The following is a 15,693-nucleotide window of genomic DNA, read 5'->3' as shown; positions in this document are numbered from 1 at the left end:
GTAAGGTGTAGTAAGGTCTAGTAAGGTTTTGCAACAGGCCTAGTGAGGTCTAGGAAAATCTAGTAAGGTCTGTTAAGGTCCAGTAAGTTCTGTTAAGGTCCAGTAAGGTCTGTTAAGGTCCAGTAAGTCCTGTTAAGGTCCAGTAATGTTTGTTAAGGTCTAGTAATGTCTGTTAAGGTCTAGTAAGGCATGTTAAGGTCTAGTAAGGCATGTTAAGGTCTAGTAAGGCATGTTAAGGTCTAATGAGGCCTGTTAAGGTCTAGTAAGGTTTGTTAAGGTCCAGTAAGGTCTGTTAAGGTCCAGTAAGTCCTGTTAAGGTCCAGTAATGTTTGTTAAGGTCTAGTAATGTCTGTTAAGGTCTAGTAAGGCATGTTAAGGTCTAGTAAGGCATGTTAAGGTCTAGTAAGGCATGTTAAGGTCTAATGAGGCCTGTTAAGGTCTAGTAAGGTTTGTAAAGGTCCAACAAGGTCTGTTAGGGTCTAGTAAGGTCTGTTAGGGTCTAGTAAGGTCTAGTAATGTCTGTTAAGGTCTAGTAAAGTCTGTTAAGGTCCAGTAATGTCTTTTAAGGTCCAGTAAGGCCTATTAAGGTCCAGTAAAATCTTTTAAAATCTAGTAAGGTCTAGTAAGGATTGTTAAGGTCTTCTAAGGTCTGTTAAGGTCCAGTAATGTCTATTAAGGTCTACTTAGATCTGTTAAGGTCCAGTAAGGTATATTAAGGTCTACTAAGGTCTGTTAATGTCTCTAAAGTCTGTTAAGGTCTAGTAAGGTCTGTTAAGGTCCAGTAAGATCTAGTAAAGTCTGTTAAGGTCTAGTAAAGTATGTTAAGGTCTAGTAAAATCTTCTAAGGTCTAGTAAGGTCTGTTAAGGTCTACTAAGGTCTGTTAATGTCTCAAAAGTATGTGAAGGTCTAGTAAGGTCTAATAAGGTCTAGTTAGGTCTGATAATGTCCAGTAAGTTCTGTTAAAGTCTAATAAGGTCTGTTAAGGTCCAGTAAGTTCTGTTAAAGTCTAGTAAGGTCTGTTAAGGTCCAGCAAGGTCTGTTAAGGTCTGTTAAGGTCTAGTATAACCTGTTAAGGTCCATTAATGTCTGTTAAGGTCTAGTAAGTTCTTTTAAGGTCTGTTAAGGTCCAGTAAGGTCTGTTAAGGTCCAGTAAGGTCTGTTGAGGTCCATTAAATTCTGTTAAGGTCTAGTAATGTCTGTTAAGGTCCAGTTAGGTCTGTTAAGGTCTAGTAATGTCTGGTAAGGTTTTTTTAAGGTCTAGTAAGGTCTGTTAAGGTCCAGTAAGGTCTGTTAAGGTCCAGTAAGTTCTGTTAAAGTCTAGTAAGGTCTGTTAAGGTCCAGTAAGTTCTGTTAAGGTCTATTAAGGTCTGTTAAAGTCCAGTAAGTTCTGTTAATGTCCACTCAGGTCTGTTAAGTTCTGTTAAGGTCTAGTAAGGTCTGTTAAGGTCCAGTAAGGTCTGTTACGGTCCAGTAAGGTCTGTTAATGTCCAGTAAGGTCTGTTAATGTCCAGTCAGTTCTGGTAAGGTCTGGTAAGGTTTGTTAAGGTTCATTAATGTCTGTTAAGGTCTAGTAAGTTCTGTTAAGGTCTTTTAAGGTCTAGTAAGGTCTGTTAAGGTCCAGTAAGGTCTGTTAATATCCAGTCAGGTCTTGTAAGGCCTAGTAAGTTCTTTTAATGTCTATTCAGGTCTGTTAAGGTCTACTAAGGTCTGGTAAAGTCCAGTATGGCCTGTTAAGGTCCAGTAAGTTCTGTTAAGGTCTAGTTAGGTCGATGAAGATCTAGTAAGGTCTGTTAAGGTCCAGTAAGGCCTGTTAAGGTCCAGTAAGTTCTGTTAAGGTCTAGTAAGGTCTGTTAAGGTCTACTAAAATCTGATAAGGTCTAGTAAGGTCTATTAAGGTCTTTTAAGGTCCATTAGGATCTGTTAAGGTCTACTAAGGTCTGTTAATGTCTACTAAGGTCTGTTAAGGTGTACTAAGGTTTATTAAGGTCTGTTAAAGGCCAGTAAAGTCTTTTAAGGGTTACTATAACCTTTTAAGGTCCATTAATGTCTGTTAAGGTCTAGTAAGTTCTGTCAAGGTCTGTTAAGGTCCAGTAAGGTCTGTTAAGGTCCAGTAAGGTATGTTAAGGTCCAGTAAGGTCTGTTAAGGTCCATTAAATTCTGTTAAGGTCTAGTAATGTCTGTTAAGGTCCAGTAAGGTCTGTAAAGGTCTAGTAATGTCTGTTAAGGTCTGTTAAGGTCCAGTAAGGTCTGTTAAGGTCCAGTAAGGTCTGTTAATGTCCAGTCAGGTCTGGTAAGCTCTAGTAAGTTCTGTTAAGGTCTAGTAAGGTCTGTTAAGGTCCATTCATTTCTGTTAAGGTCTAGTAAGTTCTGTTAAAGTCTGTTAAGGTCTAGTAAGGTCTGTTAAGGTCCAGTAAGGTCTGTTAATTTCCAGTAAGGTCTTTTAATGTCCAGTCAGGTCTGGTAAGGTCTAGTAAGTTCTGTTAAGGTCTGTTAAGGTCTAGTAAGGTCGGTTATTGTTTATTAATTTCTGTTAAAGTCTAGTAAGTTCTGTTAAGGTCTGTTAAGGTCTAGTAAGGTCTAGTAAGGTATGTTAAGGTCCAGTAAGGTTTGTTGAGGTCCAGTAAGGTCTGTTAATGTCCAGTCAGGTCTGGTAAGGTCTAGTAAGTTCTGTTAATTTTCAGTCAGGTCTGTTAAGGTCTAGTAAGGTCTGGTAAAGTCCAGAATGGCATGTTAAGGTCCATTAAGTTCTGTTAAAGTCTAGTAAGGTCGATGAAGATCTAGTAAGGTCTTTTAAGGTCCAGTAAGGCCTGTTAAGGTCCAGTAAGTTCTGTTAAGGTCTAGAAAGGTCTGTTAAGTTCTAGTAAGGTCTGTTAAGGTCTACTAAAATCTGATAAGGTCTAGTAAGGTCTGTTAAGGTCTATTAAGGTCTTTTAAGGTCCATTAAGATTTGTTAAGGTCTTTTAACGTCTACGAAGGTCTGTTACGGTCTACTAAGGTTTACTAAGGTCTGTTAAGGGCCAGTAAAGTCTTTTAAGGTCTATTAAGGTCTGTTAAGGTCTGTTAAGGTCTAGTAAGAACTGTTAAGGTCTAGTAAGAACTGTTAAAGTCTAGTAAGTTCTGTTAAGATCCTATAAGTCTTGTTAAGGTCTGTTAAGGTCTTTTAAGGCCTAGTAAGGTGTGTTAAGGTCTGCTAAGGTCTGTTACGGTCTATTAAAGACTTTTAAGGTCTAGTAAGGTCTGTTAAGGTCTAGTAAGGTCTGTTAAGGTCTAGTAAGGTCTGTTAAGGTCTAGTAACGCCTTGTAAGGTCTTGTAATGTCTATTAAGGTCTAGTAAGGTCTGTTAAGGTTTATTAAAGTTTGTTAAGGTCTACTAATGTCTGTTAATGTCTCTAAGGTCTGTTAAGGTTTATTAAGGTTTATTAAGGTCTTTTAAGGTCCAGTTGGTTCTGTTTATTTCCAGTCAGGTCTGGTAAGGTCTTGCAAGGTCTGTTTATGTCCAGTCAGGTCTGTTAAGGTCTTGTAAGGTCTGGTAAAGTCCAGTATGGCCTGTTAAGGTCCAGTAAGTTCTGTTAAGGTTTAGTAAGGTCGGTGAAGATCTAGTAAGGTCTTTTAAGGTCCAGTAAGGCCTGTTAAGGTCCAGTATGTTCTGTTAAGGTCTAGTAAGGTCTTTTAAGGTCTACTAAGGTCTGTTAAGGTCTGTTAAGGTCTACTAAGGTCTGTTAAGGTCTGCTAAGGTTTACTAAGGTCTGTTAAGGTCCAGTAAAGTCTGTTCAGGTCTACTAAAATCTGATAAGGTCCTGTAAGGTCTGTTCAGGTCTACTAAAATCTAATAAGGTCTAGTAAGGTCTTTTAAGGTCCATTAAGGTCTTTTAAGGTCTACTAAGGTCTGTTAAGGTCTGTTAAGGTCTACTAAGGTCTGTTAAGGTCTGCTAAGGTTTACTAAGGTCTGTTAAGGTCCAGTAAACTCTTTTAAGGTCTAGTAGGGTCTGTTAAGGTCTAGTTAGAACTGTTAAGATCTAGTAAGAACTGTTAAGGTCTAATAAGGTCTGTTAACATCCAGTAAGTTCTGTTAAGGTCTAGTAAGGTTTTTTAAAGTCCAGTAAAGTCTTTTAAGGTCCAGTAAGGTCTGTTAAGTTCTAGTAAGGTCTGTTAAGGTCCAGTAAGGCCTGTTAAGGTCTAGTAAGGTCTGGTAAAGTCCATTATTGCCTGTTAAGGTCCAGTAAGTTCTTTTAAGGTCTAGTAAGGTTGGTGAAGATCAAGTAAGGTCTGTTAAGGTCCAGTAAGGCCTGTTAAGGTCCAATAAGTTCTGTTAAGGTCTGTTAAGGTCTTCTAAAATCTGATAAGGTTTAGTAAGGTCTATTAAGGTCTTTTAAGGTCCATTAGGATCTGTTAAGGTCTACTAAGGTCTGTTAATGTCTACTAAGGTCTGTTAATGTCCAGTCAGGTCTGGTAAGCTCTAGTAAGTTCTGTTAAGGTCTAGTAAGGTCTGTTAAGGTCCATTCATTTCTGTTAAGGTCTAGTAAGTTCTGTTAAAGTCTGTTAAGGTCTAGTAAGGTCTGTTAAGGTCCAGTAAGGTCTGTTAATTTCCAGTAAGGTCTTTTAATGTCCAGTCAGGTCTGGTAAGGTCTAGTAAGTTCTGTTAAGGTCTGTTAAGGTCTAGTAAGGTCGGTTATTGTCCATTAATTTCTGTTAAAGTCTAGTAAGTTCTGTTAAGGTCTGTTAAGGTCTAGTAAGGTCTAGTAAGGTATGTTAAGTTCCAGTAAGGTTTGTTGAGGTCCAGTAAGGTCTGTTAATGTACAGTCAGGTCTGGTAAGGTCTAGTAAGTTCTGTTAATTTTAAGTCAGGTCTGTTAAGGTCTAGTAAGGTCTGGTAAAGTCCAGAATGGCATGTTAAGGTCCATTAAGTTCTGTTAAAGTCTAGTAAGGTCTGTTAAGGTCTAGTAAGGTCTGTTAAGGTCTACTAAAATCTGATAAGGTCTAGTAAGGTCTGTTAAGGTCTATTAAGGTCCATTAAGATTTGTTAAGGTCTTTTAACGTCTACGAAGGTCTGTTACGGTCTACTAAGGTTTACTAAGGTCTGTTAAGGGCCAGTAAAGTCTTTTAAGGTCTATTAAGGTCTATTAAGGTCTGTTAAGGTCTGTTAAGGTCTAGTAAGAACTGTTAAGGTCTAGTAAGAACTGTTAAAGTCTAGTAAGTTCTGTTAAGATCCTATAAGTCTTGTTAAGGTCTGTTAAGGTCTTTTAAGGCCTAGTAAGGTGTGTTAAGGTCTGCTAAGGTCTGTTACGGTCTATTAAAGACTTTTAAGGTCTAGTAAGGTCTGTTAAGGTCTAGTAAGGCCTTGTAAGGTCTTGTAATGTCTATTAAGGTCTAGTAAGGTCTGTTAAGGTTTATTAAAGTTTGTTAAGGTCTACTAATGTCTGGTAATGTCTCTAAGGTCTGTTAAGGTTTATTAAGGTCTTTTAAGGTCCAGTTGGTTTTGTTTATTTCCAGTCAGGTCTGGTAAGGTCTGGCAAGGTCTGTTTATGTCCAGTCAGGTCTGTTAAGGTCTTGTAAGGTCTGGTAAAGTCCAGTATGGCCTGTTAAGGTCCAGTAAGTTCTGTTAAGGTTTAGTAAGGTCGGTGAAGATCTAGTAAGGTCTTTTAAGGTCCAGTAAGGCCTGTTAAGGTCCAGTATGTTCTGTTAAGGTCTAGTAAGGTCTGTGAAGGTCTACTAAAATCTGATAAGGTCCTGTAAGGTCTGTTCAGGTCTACTAAAATCTGATAAGGTCTAGTAAGGTCTTTTAAGGTCCATTAAGGTCTTTTAAGGTCTACTAAGGTCTGTTAAGGTCTGTTAAGGTCTACTAAGGTCTGTTAAGGTCTGCTAAGGTTTACTAAGGTCTGTTAAGGTCCAGTAAAGTCTTTTAAGGTCTAGTAGGGTCTGTTAAGGTCTAGTTAGAACTGTTAAGATCTAGTAAGAACTGTTAAGGTCTAGTAAGGTCTGTTAACATCCAGTAAGTTCTGTTAAGGTCTAGTAAGGTTTTTTAAAGTCCAGTAAAGTCTTTTAAGGTCCAGTAAGGTCTGTTAAGTTCTAGTAAGGTCTGTTAAGGTCCAGTAAGGCCTGTTAAGGTCTAGTAAGGTCTGGTAAAGTCCATTATTGCCTGTTAAGGTCCAGTAAGTTATTTTAAGGTCTAGTAAGGTTGGTGAAGATTAAGTAAGGTCTGTTAAGGTCCAGTAAGGCCTGTTAAGGTCCAATAAGTTCTGTTAAGGTCTGTTAAGGTCTTCTAAAATCTGATAAGGTCTAGTAAGGTCTGTTAAAATCCAGTAATGTCTTTTAAGGTCCAGTAAGGTCTGTTAAGTTCTAGTAAGGTCTGTTAAGGTCCAGTAAGGCCTGTTAAGGTCTAGTAAGTTCTGTTAAGGTCTGTTAAGGTCTAGTAAGGTCGGTTATTGTCCATTAATTTCTGTTAAAGTCTAGTAAGTTCTGTTAAGGTCTGTTAAGGTCTAGTAAGGTCTAGTAAGGTATGTTAAGGTCCAGTAAGGTTTGTTGAGGTCCAGTAAGGTCTGTTAATGTCCAGTCAGGTCTGGTAAGGTCTAGTAAGTTCTGTTAATTTTCAGTCAGGTCTGTTAAGGTCTAGTAAGGTCTGGTAAAGTCCAGAATGGCATGTTAAGGTCCATTAAGTTCTGTTAAAGTCTAGTAAGGTCGATGAAGATCTAGTAAGGTCTTTTAAGGTCCAGTAAGGCCTGTTAAGGTCCAGTAAGTTCTGTTAAGGTCTAGTAAGGTCTGTTAAGGTCTAGTAAGGTCTGTTAAGGTCTACTAAAATCTGATAAGGTCTAGTAAGGTCTGTTAAGGTCTATTAAGGTCTTTTAAGGTCCATTAAGATTTGTTAAGGTCTTTTAACGTCTACGAAGGTCTGTTACGGTCTACTAAGGTTTACTAAGGTCTGTTAAGGGCCAGTAAAGTCTTTTAATGTCTGTTAAGGTCCATTAACGTCTTTTAAGGTCTGTTAAGGTCTGTTATGGTCTACTAAGGTCTGTTAACGTCTGCTAAGGTATACTAAGGTCTGTTAAGGTCCAGTAAAGTCTTTTAAGGTGTAGTAAGGTCTCTTAAGGTCTGTTAAGGTCTAGTTAGAACTGTTAAGATCTAGTAAGAACTGTTAAGGTCTAGTAAGGTCTGTTAACATCTAGTAAGTTCTGTTAAGGTCTAATAAGGTTTTTTAAGGTCCAGTAAAGTCTGGTAAGGTCCAGTAAGGTCTGTTAAGTTCTATTAAGGTCTGTTAAGGTCCAGTAAGGCCTGTTAAGGTCTAGTAAAGTCTGGTAAAGTCCAGTATTGCCTGTTAAGGTCTGTTAAGATATATTCAGACCTGTTAAGGTCTACTAAAATCTGATAAGATCTAGTTAGGTCTGTTAAGGTCCAGTAAGGTTTGTTCAGGTCTACTAAAATCTAAACAGGTCTGTTAAGGTCTATTAAGGTCTTTTAAGGTCCATTAAGATCTGTTAAGGTCTACTAAGGTTTGTTAACGTCTACTAAGGTCTGTTAAGGTCTACTAAGGTTTACTAAGGTCTTTTAAGGGCCAGTAAAGTATTTTATGGTCTAGTAAGGTCTGTTAACGTCTGTTAAAGTCTAGTAAGAACTGTTAAGGTCTAGTAAGAACAGTTAAGGTCTAGTAAGTTCTGTTAAGGTCTAGTAAAGTTTGTTAAGGTCTCTTAAGGTCCTGTAAGGTCTGTTAAGATCCAGTAAAATCAGTTGAAGTCCTGTAAGGTCTGTCAAGGTCTGTTAAGGTCTTTTAAGGTCTAATAAGGTGTGTTAAGGTCTAGTAAAGTCTGTTAAGGTCTGTTAAGGCCTTGTAAGGTCTAGCAATGTCTATTAAGGTCTACAAAGGTATGTTAAGGTCTAGTAAGGCCTTTTAAGGTCTAGTAATGTCTATTAAGGTCTTGTAAGGTTTGTTAAGGTCCATTAAAGTCTGCTAAGGTTAATGTCTGTTAATGTCTCTAAGGTCTGTTAAAGTTTAGTAAGGTTTATTAAGGTCTTTTAAGGTCCACTAAGGTCTTTTAGGTCCAGTAAGGTCTGTTAATGTCCAGTCAGGTCTGGTAAGGTCTAGTAAGGTCTGTTAATGTCCAGTCAGGTCTGTTAAGGTCTTGTAAGGTCTGTTAAAGTCCAGCATGGCCTGTTAAGGTCCAGTAAGTTCTGTTAAGGTCTAGTAAGGTCTGTTAACATCCAGTAAGTTCTGTTAAGGTCTTTTAATGTCTTTTAAGGTCCAGTAAAGTCTGGAAAGGTCTAGTAAGGTCTATTAAGGTCTGATAAGGTCTGCTAAAGTCTGCTTAGGTCTGTTAAAGTCTAGTAAAGTCTTTTAAGGCTTAGTAAGGTCTATTAAGGTCTGTTAAGGTCTAGTAAGGCCTTGTAAGGTCTAGCAATGTCTATTAAGGTCTGTTAAGGTCTACTAAGTTATGTTAAGGTCTACTAACGTCTGTTAAGGTCTGCTAAGGTTTTCTAAGGTCTGTTAAGGTCCAGTAAAGTATTTTAAGGTCTAGTAAGGTCTCTTAAGGTCTGTTAAGGTCTAGTTAGAACTGTTAAGTACTAGTAAGAACTGTTAAGGTCTAGTCAGGTCTGTTAACATCCAGTAAGTTCTTTAAAGTTCCATTAAGATCTGTTAAGGTCTACTAAGCTTTGTTAAGGTCTACTAAAGTCTGTTAAGGTCTGCTAACATTTACTAAGGTCTTTTAAGGTCTAGTAAAGTCTTGTAAGGTCTAGTAAGGTCTGTTAAGTTCTAGTTAGGTCTGTTAAGGTCTGTTAAGATCCAGTAAGATCTAGTAAGATCTGTTAAGGTCTTCTAAAATCTGATAAGATCTAGTAAGGTCTGTTAAGGTCCAGTAAGGTCTGTTCAGGTCTACTAAAATCTGATAAGGTCTAGTAGGACCTGTTAAGGTCTATTAAGGTCTGTTAAGGTTCAGTAAGGTCTGTTAACATCTACTAAGGTCTGTTAAGGTCTACTAAGGTTTACTAAGGTCTGTTAAGGGCCAGTGAAGTCTTTTAAGGTCTAGTAAGGTCTGTTAACGTCTGTTAAGGTCTACTAAGAACTGTTAAGGTCTATTAAGAACTGTTAAGGTCTATTAAGTTCTGTTAAGGTCTAGTAAGGTTTGTTAAGGTTTATTAAGGTCTTTTAAGGTCTGTTAAGGTCCAGTCAGGTCTGGCAAGGTCTAGTAAGGTCTGTTAATGTCCAGTCAGGTCTGTTAGGGTCTACTAAAATCTGATAAGGTCTATTAAGGTCTGTTAAAATCCAGTCAGGTCTGTTCAGGTCTACTAAAATCTGATAAGGTCTAGTAAAGTCTGTTAAGTTCTATTAAGGTCTGTTAAGGTCCAGTAAGTCCTGTTAAGGTCCAGTAAGGTCTGTTAAGGTTTACTTAGGTCTGTTAATGGCCAGTGAAGTCTTTTAAGGTCTAGTAAGGTCTGTTAACGTCTGTTAAGGTCTACTAAGAACTGTTAAGGTCCATTAAAGTCTGCTAAGGTCTACTAATGTCTGATAATGTCTCTAAGGTCTGTTAAAGTTTAGTAAGGTTTATTAAGGTCTGTTAAGGTCCATTAAGGTCTGTTAGGTCCAGTAAGGTCTGTTAATGTCCAGTCAGGTCTGGTAAGGTCTAGTAAGGTCTGTTAATGTCCAGTCAGGTCTGTTAAGGTCTTGTAAGGTCTGTTAAGGTCTAGTAAGGTCGGTGAAGATCTAGTAAGGTCTGTTAAGGTCCAGTAAGGCCTGTTAAGGTCCAGTAAGGCCTGTTAAGGTCCAGTAAGGCCTGTTAAGGTCTTGTAAGGTCTGTTAAGGTCTACTAAAATCTGATAAGGTCTACTAAGGTCTGTTAAAGTCCAGTAAGGTTTGTTCAGGTCTACTAAAATCTGTTAAGGTCCAGTAAGGTCTGTTAAGGTCCAGTAAGGTCTGTTAAGGTCCAGTAAGGTCTGTTAAGGTCCATTAAGATCTGTTAAGGTCTACTAAGTTATGTTAAGGTCTACTAAGGTCTGTTAAGGTCTGCTAATGTTTTCTAAGGTCTGTTAAGGTCCAGTAAAGTATTTTAAGGTCTAGTAAGGTCTCTTAAGGTCTGTTAAGGTCTAGTTAGAACTGTTAAGTTCTAGTAAGAACTGTTAAGGTCTTGTCAGGTCTGTTAACATCCAGTAAGTTTTGTAAAGGTCCATTAAGATCTGTTAAGGTCTACTAAGGTCTGTTAAGGTCTTTTAAGGTCTAATAAGGTGTGTTAAGGTCAGTTAAGGTCTGCTAAGGTCTGCTAAGGTCTGTTAAGGTCTAGTAAAGTCTGTTAAGGTCTAGTAATGTCTATTAAGGTCTGTTAAGGTCTGTTAAGGCCTTGTAAGGTCTAGCAATGTCTATTAAGGTCTACAAAGGTATGTTAAGGTCTAGTAAGGCCTTTTAAGGTCTAGTAATGTCTATTAAGGTCGTGTAAGGTTTGTTAAGGTCCATTAAAGTCTGCTAAGGTCTACTAATGTCTGTTAATGACTCTATGGTCTGTTAAAGTTTAGTAAGGTTTATTAAGGTCTTTTAAGGTCCACTAAGGTCTTTTAGGTCCAGTAAAGTCTGTTAATGTCCAGTCAGGTCTGGTATGGTCTAGTAAGGTCTGTTAATTTCCAGTCAGGTCTGTTAAGGTCTTGTAAGGTCTGTTAAAGTCCAGTATGGCCTGTTAAGGTCCAGTAAGTTCTGTTAAGGTCTAGTAAGGTCGGTGAAGATCTATTAAGGTCTGTTCAGGTCCAGTAAGGCCTTTTAAGGTCCAGTAAGTTCTGTTAAGGTCTTGTAAGGTCTGTTAAGGTCTTCTAAAATCTGATAAGGTCTAGTAAGGTCTTTTAAAGTCCAGTAAGGTTTGTTCAGGTCTACTAAAATCTGATAAGGTCTAGTAAGGTCTGTTAAGGTCCAGTAAGGTCTGTTAAGGTCCATTAAGATCTGTTAAGGTCTACTAAGTTATGTTAAGGTCTGTTAAGGTCTGCTAAGGTTTTCTAAGGTCTGTTAAGGTCCAGTAAAGTCTTTTAAGGTCTAGTAAGGTCTCTTAAGGTCTGTTAAGGTCTAGTAAGAACTGTTAAGGTCTAGTCAGGTCTGTTAACATCCAGTAAGTTCTGTAAAGGTCCATTAAGATCTGTTAAGGTCTACTAAGGTTTGTTAAGGTCTACTAAAGTTTGTTAAGGTCTGCTAAGATTTACTAAGGTCTTTTAAGGTCTAGTAAGGTCTGTTAAGTTCTAGTTAGGTCTGTTAAGGTCTGTTAAGATCCAGTAAGATCTGTTAAGGTCTACTAAAATCTGATAAGGTCTACTAAAATCTGATAAGGTCTAGTAGGATCTGTTAAGGTCTATTAAGGTCTGTTAAGGTCCAGTAAGGTCTGTTAACATCTACTAAGGTCTGTTAAGGTCTACTAAGGTTTACTAAGGTCTGTTAAGGGCCAGTGAAGTCTTTTAAGGTCTAGTAAGGTCTGTTAACGTCTGTTAAGGTCTACTAAGAACTGTTAAGGTCTATTAAGAACTGTTAAGGTCTATTAAGTTCTGTTAAGGTCTAGTAAGGTTTGTTAAGGTCCATTAAGGTCTGTTAAGGTCTATTAAGGTCTGTTAAGGTCCATTAAGGTCTGTTAAGGTCCAGTCAGGTCTGGCAAGGTCTTGTAAGGTCTGTTAATGTCCAGTCAGGTCTGTTAGGGTCTACTAAAATCTGATAAGGTCTATTAAGGTCTGTTAAAATCCAGTAAGGTCTGTTCAGGTCTACTAAAATCTGATAAGGTCTAGTAAGGTCTGTTCAGGTCCAGTAAGGCCTGTTAAGGTCCAGTAAGGCCTGTTAAGGTCCAGTAAGGCCTGTTAAGGTCCAGTAAGGTCTGTTAAGGTTTTCTAAGGTCTGTTAAGGGCCAGTGAAGTCTTTTAAGGTCTAGTAAGGTCTGTTAACGTCTGTTAAGGTCTACTAAGAACTGTTAAGGTCCATTAAAGTCTGCTAAGGTCTACTAATGTCTGTTAATGTCTCTAAGGTCTGTTAAAGTTTAGTAAGGTTTATTAAGGTCTGTTAAGGTCCATTAAGGTCTGTTAGGTCCAGTAAGGTCTGTTAATGTCCAGTCAGGTCTGGTAAGGTCTAGTAAGGTCTGATAATGTCCAGTATGGCCTGTTAAGGTCTACTAAGGTTTACTAAGGTCTGTTAAGGGCCAGTGAAGTCTTTTAAGGTCTACTAAGGTCTGTTAACGTCTGTTAAGGTCTACTAAGAACTGTTAAGGTCCATTAAGAACTGTTAAGGTCTATTAAGTTCTGTTAAGGTCTAGTAAGGTCTGTTAAGGTCCATTAAGGTCTGTTAGGTCCAGTAAGGTCTGTTAATGTCCAGTCAGGTCTGGCAAGGTCTAGTAAGGTCTGTTAGGGTCTACTAAAATCTGATAAGGTCTATTAAGGTCTGTTAAAATCCAGTAAGGTCTGTTCAGGTCTACTAAAATCTGATAAGGTCTAGTAAGGTCTGTTAAGGTCCAGTAAGGCCTGTTAAGGTCCAGTAAGGCCTGTTAAGGTCCAGTAATGCCTGTTAAGGTCCAGTAAGGTCTGTTAAGGTTTACTAAGGTCTGTTAAGGGCCAGTTAAGTCTTTTAAGGTCTAGTAAGGTCTGTTAACGTCTGTTAAGGTCTACTAAGAACTGTTAAGGTCCATTAAAGTCTGCTAAGGTCCACTAATGTCTGTTAATGTCTCTAAGGTCTGTTAAAGTTTAGTAAGGTTTATTAAGGTCTGTTAAGGTCCATTAAGGTCTGTTAGGTCCAGTAAGGTCTGTTAATGTCCAGTCAGGTCTGGTAAGGTCTAGTAAGGTCTGATAATGTCCAGTCAGGTCTGTTAAGGTCCAGTAAGGTCTGTTAAGGTTTACTAAGGTCTGTTATGGGCCAGTGAAGTCTTTTAAGGTCTAGTAAGGTCTGTTAACGTCTGTTAAGGTCTACTAAGAACTGTTAAGGTCCATTAAAGTCTGCTAAGGTCTACTAATGTCTGTTAATGTCTCTAAGGTCTGTTAAAGTTTAGTAAGGTTTTATTAAGGTCTGTTAGGTCCAGTAAGGTCTGTTAATGTCCAGTCAGGTCTAGTAAGGTCTGATAATGTCCAGTCAGGTCTGTTAAGGTCTTGTAAGGTCTGTTAAAGTCCAGTATGGCCTGTTAAGGTCCAGTAAGTTCTGTTAAGGTCTAGTAAGGTCGGTGAAGATCTAGTAAGGTCTGTTAAGGTCCAGTAAGGTCCAGTAAGTTCTGTTAAGGTCTAGTAAGGTCTGTTAAGGTCTACTAAAATCTGATAAGGTCTACTAAGGTCTGTTCAAGTCCAGTAAGGTTTGTTCAGGTCTACTAAAATCTGATAAGGTCTAGTAAGGTCTGTTAAGGTCCAGTAAGATCTGTTAAGGTCCATTAAGATCTGTTAAGGTCTACTAAGTTTTGTTAAGGTCTACTAAGGTCTGTTAAGGTCTGCTAAGGTTTTCTAAGGTCTGTTAAGGTCCAGTAAAGTCTTTTAGGGTCTAGAAAGGTCTCTTCAGGTCTGTTAAGGTCTAGTTAGAACTGTTAAGGTCTAGTTAGAACTGTTAAGTTCTAGTAAGAACTGTTAAGGTCTTGTCAGGTCTGTTAACATCCAGTTAGTTCTGTAAAGGTCCATTAAGATCTGTTAAGGTCTACTAAGGTTTGTTAAGGTCTACTAAGGTCTGTTAAGGTCTGCTAAGTTTTACTAAGGTCTTTTAAGGTCTAGTAAAATCTGATAAGATCTAGTAAGGTCTGTTAAGGTCCAGTAAGGTCTGTTCAGGTCTACTAAAATCTGATAAGGTCTAGTAGGATCTGTTAAGGTCTATTAAGGTCTGTTAAGGTCCAGTAAGGTCTGTTAACATCTACTAAGGTCTGTTAAGGTCTACTAAGGTTTACTAAGGTCTGTTAAAAGCCAGTGAAGTCTTTTAAGGTCTAGTAAGGTCTGTTAACGTCTGTTAAGGTCTACTAAGAACTGTTAAGGTCTATTAAGAATTGTTAAGGTCTATTAAGTTCTGTTAAGGTCTAGTAAGGTTTGTTAAGGTCCAGTCAGGTCTGGCAAGGTCTAGTAAGGTCTGTTAATGTCCAGTCAGGTCTGTTAAGGTCTACTAAAATCTGATAAGGTCTAGTAAGGTCTGTTAAGGTCTATTAAGGTCTGTTAAGGTCCAGTAAGGCCTGTTAAGGTCCAGTAAGGCCTGTTAAGGTCCAGTAAGTTCTGTTAAGGTCCAGTAAGGTCTGTTAAGGTCCAGTAGGGTCTGTTAAGGTCTACTAGGGTCTGTTAAGGTCTACTAGAATCTGATAAGGTCTAGTTAGGTCTGTTAAAATCCAGTAAGGTCTGTTCAGGTCAACTAAAATCTGATAAGGTCTAGTAAAGTCTGTTAAGGTCTACTAAGGTCTGTTAAGGTCTACTAAGGTTTATTGTGGTCTGTTAAGGTCTGCTAAGGTTTACTAGGGTCTGGTAAGGTCCAGTAAAGTCTTTTAAGGTCTAGTAAAGTCTCTTAAAGTCTGTTAAGGTCTAGTTAGAACTGTTAAGCTCTAGTAAGAACTGTTAAGGTCTAGTAAAGTCTGTTAACATCCAGTAAGTTTTGTTAAGGTCTAGTAACGTCTTTTAAGGTCTAGTAAAGTCTGGAAAGGTCTAGTAAGGTCTGTTAAGGTTCAGTAAGGCCTGTTAAGGTCTGTTAAGATCTGGTAAGACCTGTTAAGGTCCAGTAAGTTCTGTTAAGGTCCACTAAGTTCTGTTAAGGTCTAGTAAGGTCTGTTAAGGTCCATTAAGGTCTGTAAAGGTCTAGTAAGGTCTTTTAAGGTCTGTTAAGGCCCAGTAAGAACTGTTAAGGTCAAGTAAGGTCTGTTAAGGTCCATTAAGATCTGTTAAGGTCTACTAGGGTCTGTTAAGGTCTACTAAGGTCTGTTAAGGTCCAGTAAGAACTGTTAAGGTCCAGTAAGGTCTGTTAAGGTCTATTAAGATCTGTTAAGGTTTACTAGGGTCTGTTAAGGTCTAGTAATGTCTGTTAAGGTCTAGTTAGAACTGTTAAAGTCTAGTAAGAACTGTTAATGTCTTGTAAGGTCTGTTAACATCCAGTAAGTTTTGTTAAGGTCTAGTCAGGTCTTTTAAGGTCCAGTAAAGTCTGGAAAGGTCTAGTAAGGTCTGTTAAGGTCCAGTAAGGCCTGTTAAGGTCCAGTAAGGCCTGTTAAGGTCTGTTAAGAGTAAGTAAGACCTGGTAAGATCCAGTAATGTCGGTTGAGGTCCAGTAAGTTCTGTTAATGTCTAGTATGGTCTTTTAAGGCCAGTTAAGGTACTGTATGTTCTGTTAAGGTCTAGTAAGGTCTGTTATAGTCTATTTGGTCTGTTAAGGTCCAGTAAAGTCTGTTAAGATCTATTAAGGTCTGTTAAGGTCTAATAAGGTCTGTTAATCTCCAGTCAAGTCTGTTAAGTTCTAGTAAGGTCTGTTAATGTCCAATAAGGTCTGTTAAGGTTTTTAAAAGTCTATTAAGGTCTGGTATATCCTGTTACCGTCTAGTAATGTTTTTTAAGGTCTAGTAATGTCTGTTAAGGTGTAGTAAGGTCTGTTAAGGTCTACTAAGGTGTACTAAGGTCTGTTAAGGGCCAGTGAAGTCTTTTAAGGTCTAGTAAGGTCTGTTAACGTCTGTTAAGGTCTACTAAGAACTGTTAAGGTCTATTAAGAACTGTTAAGGTCTTTTAAGTTCTGTTAAGGTCTAGTAAGGTTTGTTAAGGTTTATTAAGGTCTGT

Source organism: Trichomycterus rosablanca, chromosome 9 (genome assembly GCF_030014385.1).
Source record: "Trichomycterus rosablanca isolate fTriRos1 chromosome 9, fTriRos1.hap1, whole genome shotgun sequence".
Lineage (NCBI taxonomy): Eukaryota > Metazoa > Chordata > Actinopteri > Siluriformes > Trichomycteridae > Trichomycterus > Trichomycterus rosablanca.
This window is presented reverse-complemented; position numbering follows the sequence as displayed.